This window comes from Nycticebus coucang, chromosome 11 (assembly GCF_027406575.1).
Source record: "Nycticebus coucang isolate mNycCou1 chromosome 11, mNycCou1.pri, whole genome shotgun sequence".
NCBI classification, from domain to species: Eukaryota; Metazoa; Chordata; class Mammalia; order Primates; family Lorisidae; genus Nycticebus; species Nycticebus coucang.
Genome location: NC_069790.1, coordinates 52,400,756 through 52,408,937, shown reverse-complemented (window position 1 = coordinate 52,408,937; position 8,182 = coordinate 52,400,756). Strand labels below are relative to the sequence as shown.

The 8,182-nt window shown below is 40.6% G+C and overlaps 1 pseudogene; it reads left to right on the top strand.

Moving 5' to 3' along the window:
• The first annotated feature begins 4,865 nt into the window (after positions 1-4,865).
• Positions 4,866-6,371, top strand: LOC128598312 (rab11 family-interacting protein 1-like; annotated as a pseudogene).
• The last annotated feature ends 1,811 nt before the right edge of the window (positions 6,372-8,182 follow it).

Here is an 8,182-nt window from a genome sequence, read left to right as displayed (position 1 = left end):
AGATATTAGCCAGCTAAGGAGCTAGCTAATAATTAGTATTGCAGTGCTGTTACCAATAGGCATTCCAGGGATCATCTCAGTAAATGTCTGTCATTCAAAATGTAATTGTTCCCAGTGAAATACTCCACAGAGTAGACAAGTAGTTCCAATAAGATTGACTTACACAGTCTTTGGCAAACATTTTAGTTGTGGCTTTTTGTTTTAGATGGTTGTCAATTGTAGAAATAAAAATCAAAACTCAAGTCAATAAAGAAGAGAGGACATATTTTTGTAATAGATGTTGGGAGTAGACGTCAAATTTTGTGAATGTGTTTATCAGGCTAATATGTTAAATAAGTTAGATCATCTTTGGAGGTGTTGCTCAAGCTATGAATGTTTTAGAGCTAAAAGGGGCCTTGATATCCATAAGGGTGCTTATTTTACAAATGAAAAAACTGCTTCTAAAGTGGCCCAGCCAGGCTTTTTTGCCCTAAGTCTAAAAAGTATGAAAGCCCAGATACTGGGAGGAAAAATAGAACAGGGGTCAAGGACTCCCATGTCTTGATAGGGTAGGGATGGTGGGGAAGGGGGAATATATCACTGTGCATGGTCATTATTACCCCGGTTTATTTTCAAAACCTACCTTTAGTTACCAGGCCTATCCTCCTTCAAAGAAAAAGACAACAAATGTTGAAAAAGAAAAATTAGTTACCAAATGATAAGCATGTAAAAACTTGAGACAGAGAAGTTCTATTTCAGAGTGTATCCACCTAGAAGCTTCAAAGTTGACTTGCACAGCCAATGGCTTTTAGGAACTTCATGACCAGATGCCCAATTGTAAATTTTTCTCAAAAGAGAAAAACAAAAGCTGCAATAGTTAATTGTGCTCTGTAAGCAAAATTAAGTCTTGATTATTTTTGATGACGCTTCCTAGTGTATTATGGGTGTGTATTATTAAAGCTTACATAGAAGAGCGATGGTCTGTGTAATTCTTGCCTAAAATGGTAATTTTTTAGTCAGTGGACCAAGAATTAGGGCAGCTTAGGGTTCTGGGATTGCATGGAATGGGTCATTGGTTTTGTTTGTTTGTTTTTATTTTTGTCTTGGTCTTTGGTGATTATATTTAGGAATTAAGTGCCAAAATAGCCCATTTTAATCAACATTGGGACTTCCTTGTTGAAATCTTGGCTGAGTTCAGTGAGTTTTGCAAACACAGTAAAAGTTTAAATATAGGCAGAAGCATGGCCTGAAAAGGAAATTCAGTTTTCTTGCCTACAAAAGAGATGCATGCAGTTATTAGTCAAAATATAATAAATTATTAATCAATTAATAGTCAAATTATAATTGCATTAAACTCTGAAAATTGAGCACTTCTCTAAAGTCTATAAAGAATAGATATTAGTGAATTCATTAATAATCACCCCTTGCATTATATGGCATCTTATACTTCACCCAAGTGCTTTCCCCTATTACGAGTTGGCTTGCTGTTTACAAGTGCAAGGTAGACAGGGCAAGTGTCATTAACCCCATTTAACAGATGAATGATGTCAAGCCAGGAATGGGCCAGAGCTCTTTCCATTGACAACACTGCCACTAATGTCCTGTGAGTAGTCCCTTTGTGATGAATAATCACTTCTCTGTCAAGCAAGGGTTAGGCCTTTAGAGGTTACTGTCATTTAATATAAATGTTGACTGAAGATGTACCCACTCTGACCTATAAATATAAGAAGGATGCCACTTGACATATCCTTATGAAATTCAGGCTATATTTTTCTAGCAAGAAGGATTGAAATAAATTAAGGACAGTGTAGTCCATATATATATATACACACACACTATATACATATATATATACACACACACTATATATATATATATACACACACATACAGACTGTATTATATATGTTCATATATATATATTTCCAGTTGAAAGTTAGAAATGTAATAAGGGCCTTAAATAATGAATTTCTCTTTTTTTCTTTAATTAATGAATTTCTTAACAGCTCTTTCAACTTTTGCTCAATACCCAGTTATCAACAGCAATGAGTTCTGGACTTTGTCCACAACATTTACCTGTTTTTCCAAGAGCCATTTTCTTCCATACTCCAGTTAAGTTACCGAAGTCACACAGTGTACTTTCACCAGCCTGATAGAGGCTCTAAATTCCTCCAGACTAGTGCTCCCTAAGAACCTGTAAAATATTCTTTGCATGCCAGCTGTTGTGCTCCTTTGATTCCCCAATTTGCATATGGTACATTACTGAACAAGAGAGTTTTTCTTTCTGTTTCACCCAATGCAGGTGTATGATCATTCTGGGAGAGCTCTTCCAATCGGCCATGCAAATTACCCCACAGATCCAAGGTCTAAAAAACTTAGTTTTTCATAAAGACAATAAAAAACCCACAGTATTTGTACTTTATTTTTTTCAGGTCTCTGAAGAAGTCTTCTTCCTGCCAGCAGCAACCTCACAAACGGCACCAGTCGTTGTGGGAAGGGTTAGCAATTATTTTTCTAGCTGGTATAGGTTTGTAGAAAATAATTGTTTCCAAAGCCATAAATAAGTAATGAAATGTATTGGCTCACTTTGCTGTCTGGAAAAGCCCACCAGATTTCTTTTTTATATTTACTTTTAAAATCTTCCCAGTTACTTAAGAATTATTGGACTCTACATCTTCCCAAACATTGCCTTTTTCTCCTGCAGCCATTTTCTTTTTTTTTTTTCTTTTTTTTTTTTGTAGAGACAGAGTCTCACCTTACCGCCTTCAGTAGAGTGCCATGATGTACACAGGACTCACAGCAACCTCTAGCTCTTGGGCTTCCGCGATTCTCCTGCCTCAGCCTCCCAAGCAGCTGGGATTACAGGCGCCCGCCACAACGCCCGGCTATTTTTTGGTTGCAGTTCAGCCGGGGCTGGGTTTGAACCCGCCACCCTCGGTATATGGGGCTGGCGCCTTACTCACTGAGCCACAGGCCATTTTCTATAAAATGTACTTTTGTCTCACACCAATAATACAAAACTGAAATAATCAGGTGGAAAAGTTTTTCTTTCTTCTTCAGTTATATTTATGTGCACAGATGCTAAATGGGGTAAAATAAAAGTATTACAAACCTTTAGGTATGAAATTGGGGCTTGTTAAAATAAGGAGTATGTTGTGACAAGAAGTCCTAAGGATATGTAATAGATCAAATGTTTCTCTTGTGTGGAAATTAGCCTGCAATAATAGATTATTCATCCTATAGCTCTTTTTAAAATGTCAAAAAATCATATCTCATATAAAAAAAATGTTATTTTCACAAAGAATTTCATCAATTGGGTTTTACTCATCGAAGATGATTTTGAACTCATTTATCAATAAATATAAAAATAATTAACTTTTATTGATATGAGTTATTGCTTTATTTTAATTTTTCAAAGTCATTAAATAAATATACAAAGAAGGAACACAAACATTTTTCCAGATGACTCCTTTCCTCCTTGAACTTCGTTCAAAGTTTTGGTCAATTCTATGAAAGACCAAAACAAAACAAAACACAAAACAAAAAACTTTCTCTGTTTTTTTGTAATTTCCTTCTAAGTCAAATCTTATAATTAGATTTAGAATTACTCAACTTTTAATGTTTGCATTTTATAGAAAGAAAAAGGAATATTTGAGTTGTTTTCCTTTAGACTTCAAATACATCTTTTTTTTTTTAGAGACAGACTCTCACTTTGTCACCCTTGGTAGAGTGCCATGGCGTCACAGCTAGGAGCAACCTCCAGCTCCTAGGCTTAGGCAATTCTCTTGCGTCAGCCTCCCGAGTAGCTGGGACTACAGGCACTCGCCACAACACCCGGCTATTTTTTTTTTGAGATAAAGCCTCAAACTGTCGCTCTGGGTAGAGTGCTGTGACATCACAGCTCACAGCAACCCCCAACTCCTGGGCTCAAGTGATTCTCCTGCCTCCGCCTCCCAAGTAGCTGGGACTGCAAGTGCCCCCCACAATGCCTGGCTATTTTTTGGTTGCAGTTTGGCGGGGGCCAGGTTTGAACCCACCACCCTCAGTATATGGGGCCGGTGCCCTACTCACTGAGCCACAGGCGCCGCCTGAAAATACATCCTTTTATGTTGCCTACTATTTCTGTTGGCTAAGCTCAGACTGCCAACCTCTCCCTACCCAGCATTAGCTAACTGGATGAATCACTCTTCTGGATTTTTCCATTAGTAGCCTGTGCTGGTAGAGTGGGGGACTCTGAAACAAGAGAACTCATACACCAACTTTAGGCTCACACTGGGTTGAGAGGGACCGAATCTCAATGGGATTTGCAGAAAAAAATCATTTTGTGCCATAGGCATGGGCAGTTTTTCTAAATGCTTTCATCTTAAATATGCCTTCTGGTCAGCTCTCTTCACTCACTATGAATCTGGCCAGTGGGAGAAATAAAAGGATTTTTGCAAAGTATTTGTCCTTCCAGGGGACTGCATTACAGGTATGAAAAATGCCCTTTCCCTCAGAGCCTACTAAGTCCTCCCTTGCTCATTCTTGCTGGAGCTCACTCCAACGTTCCTTTCATGCGCGGGGTCTATTGCTTTTCTGCTATAAATTCTGCCAGGCTGCTTTCTTCAGCAGATTGTTGGGGCTAAATAAATGGTGTGACTTATAGTAATAACGATGGTGATGATGAATCTTAAAACACCCAACTAATCCCAGCAAACTCTCAGTGATGTCAGGCTGTGGCTAACAGTGATAATGACTGAAAACAAGGTGATAGATTACTATGCAGATTGTTGATGGCCTGTAATTGTCTTAAAAGGAGGATATTTTAGCATCAACTTACAAGACCTAAGGTGGAATGCCCTGAAATCCAAACCAGGGAAGAAGGACAAAGAGCGAGGAGAGATTGAGGTTGACATCCAGTTTATGAGAAACAACCAGACGACCAGCACGTTTGACCTCTCCATGAAGGGTAAGTCGCGGAATCCGTTTCGAAACTGAAGGATAAGATCAAGGGGTGGCGTAAGGACAGCCGGTCAGATACTGTCAAAGCCATCGTGTCTGCCACAGCGCCCTCTGGTGACAGTGACCATGAGTCTCCATCCAAAGACAAGAAGAAACGGAAGATCAAGAGCTTGTTCTCCAAGTCTAATTTGCAGAAGACGCACTCTCCCAGTCCATGTCTGTCCTGCTGACTTCCAAGTCGGACAAAGTGCTGCTGCGTCCTGGGGACTTTCAGTCCTGGTGGGATGATGACCACAAGGATGAATCCTCCTCCGCCTTGAATGTCATGTCTCACAAGAGAACAGCAAGTACAGATCTTAAGCAACTGAACCAGATCACCTTCACCCTCCCCAAGAAGGAAGGACTCTACTTTCTTATCCTTTGAGACATCCTTTCCCGCTCTAATGTCTGTTATCAATGGGAACCATGTTTACCTGGAGCAGCCGGAAGCCAAGAGTGAGACCAAGGACAGCAGCCCCTCTTCTTCCCCATCCCCTCAGGGCTTCAGAAAGAGGCATTTATCTTCGTCTACAGAAAACCAGGCTGTTTGGTCTTGGAAGGAGCCTGGGGAAGGCGGTGAGATGTCATCTGACAGGCAGCTCTCCAGCTCTTCCACCAACGGCGCCATGTCTCTGCCATCCTACTGGCCACTGACCAGTGGGGATATTAGGGAAAACACAGCCCCAGTGAACTCAGAGGCTGCAAAAGAAAGACAGCAAGAAACAGGAGAACAAAAAGACCTCTTTGCTTTCCCTGGTGACTGGAAAGAAGGATGTGGCTAAGGGCAGTGAGGGCGAAAGGCCCTCGGCCAGCCCGGGGAAGGAGAATGAGGGCGCGCTTGCTGATGTCAGCTGAGGAAGGGCAGGCTGGGGCCTGTTGAGGACTGTGTGAGAGGGTCTGAGAAAGGTACAGTGGCCATCATCCCCGGACAGGGTAACTCCCTGAATCCTTTTGAAGATGTGCAGATCACAGAACCAAAAGCTGACCCAGAGTCCACGTTCAAACCAAAACCACCATTCCCCTCTGGCATGGCTCCCCAGATGCAAACTGTGAAGTCCCAACTTCATCCTGTGAAGCCAATCAACATAACAGCCACCAAGATTGCTAACTCCAGCTTAGGAACTGCCACCATCATCAGTGAGAACATGATCAATCAAGCCAGCGTTTGCTTACGCACAGCTGACCCATGATGAGCTCATGAGTTGGTCCTCAAACAGAAGGAAACAATTAAGTAAGAAGGAATTTCAGGTTCGTGAGCTGGAAGACTATATTGACAACCTGCTGGTCAGAGTCATGGAGGAAACCCCCAACATCCTCCGCATTCCAGCTCAGATTGGCGAAAAAGCAGGAAAGATGGAAATCGCTGGAATAAGACAGAGTCATTTTGGTGAGTTTGTTTCCACCTGCTCTTGAGATCAAGGATGGTATACCAGCCGCCTGGCTCCAAACACCTTCTCCCTTGCTTATTATCTGGCCAGAGTCAATTCCACCAATTGAAGTTAGGTTAATTATTGCAATGTATCTTTTTCTGTACATTCCCATGGCTTTATGTTTAAATGCCACTGTGCCTTTAACTGGGTTGTAAATATTTTATGCCAAAGATGTGGCCATTAGATCTGGTCCTGAGCTAGAGATTCAGATGGCATAGGAGGTATTAACATATTTGAACACAGGGGTTTATTTTCCTTCAGATTTTTTTTCAATATGTATCCTCTAGTTGTTAAAGCATAGGGTAAAATGAGAAAAGGACTGTGCAGGTGGTGCTGTGTTACACCTGGAAAGAAGGATTTTCTTGGCTTTTGAGTAGCTCATGTGTAGCTCTTGGCTATAGCTGCTAAATTTTGATACCTTGTAAACCTACCCAGCTTCTCAAATTTGGGTCTTGTTTTTTTGATGGGAACAGAGGCATTTAGGGAAAGCCTCTCAATTGTGCCTTTCAGATTTTGAACCAGCTGTCTTTCTAAACATCAGCTTCTACTTTGCAGCCTTAAATGTGCTCTTTAGATCTGTAAGGCCATTCTACAGGAGATATGAAAAGTAGGGTACAGGGATTAAGAGATTGCCTTGATGGGTCCAGCACTCACTCTCTTCAGGGATGGAATGATGTCGGTAGGATTCCTTTGGCCATTTCCCCCTGTGCCTTCTCTTGGCTCCCTGGATTCCTTGGCAGCACTTGTTGGGGAGAGACAGGTCACCAACTCCTCAAGAAGAAGAAGCCCCTTCGTTGTGAAGGGCACAGGCAGCCAGTCTTGGACCACAAAGGGCTTGAACTGTGTTCATATGTCTGTTGTTTGAATACTTCCTATCCCTGCCCAAAAGGACACTCAAGTTACTTCCGGGATACTGGGGGAAGCTATAGTGAGAGGCTTAACATAGTTAATAAAATTTAAAAGCCAGTAGAAAACAGAAGTGCCGCAGCATTCCCTTCATGAAAACACTCATGGGCATTTTACCTCCTTGTTACAAAATTGTAAAGAGCAACAAGCTGGTGTGGCTCAACAGAGTAGGGTGCTGGCTCCATATGCCGGAGCTGGTAGGTTCAAACCCAGCCCTGGCCAAACAAACAAACAAAAAAAAAAGAGCAACAAGCTGATACTTATTTTTTGCATTGCTGTATTTTTAAAATCAGAGTAATAGACATATATGTTTTAAACAAGGATACTTGACCCTTTCTTAATAAAAAGGACCAGTTCAGATTCTTCGGGTAAATTCATTGTTAATCACCTAATGTTGGAATTAGGATATTTCTGAATTGCTTATTTTTTTCTCCTGGTTGTGATAGTGTCTTATCAAATCTTGTTATCTCGCCTAAGGAAGAATATCACAGGCCCATGGTGGGGCAGGGTTTGAGGGGATAGCAGTTATTAAATTGGGACTTTCTTCTGTGTATGTTTTTGCCAGGTTAAGAAGCAAGATTATTTGGCAGCAGAATCCCTTTTTAGGATTTTGTTTGCTGCAGCATTGGTTATATTGGAGCACTTTAATCTGAAGGGTGATACTGTAACTTGATTTATCTAATTAGCTTTTAATTATCTACAGTTATTTTATTTTGTTTTATTCTTTCCTATAATACTGGGGACAACTGTAAACTTCTCAGATGACTTGTATTTTTGTAGTGCTATGAAATTTATTTACAGACTTATAAACTGTATATTCACTTAAAAAAAAGGAGGATATTTTATAATAGACCAAATCCACTTAAATAAATATGTGTGTAGCATTAT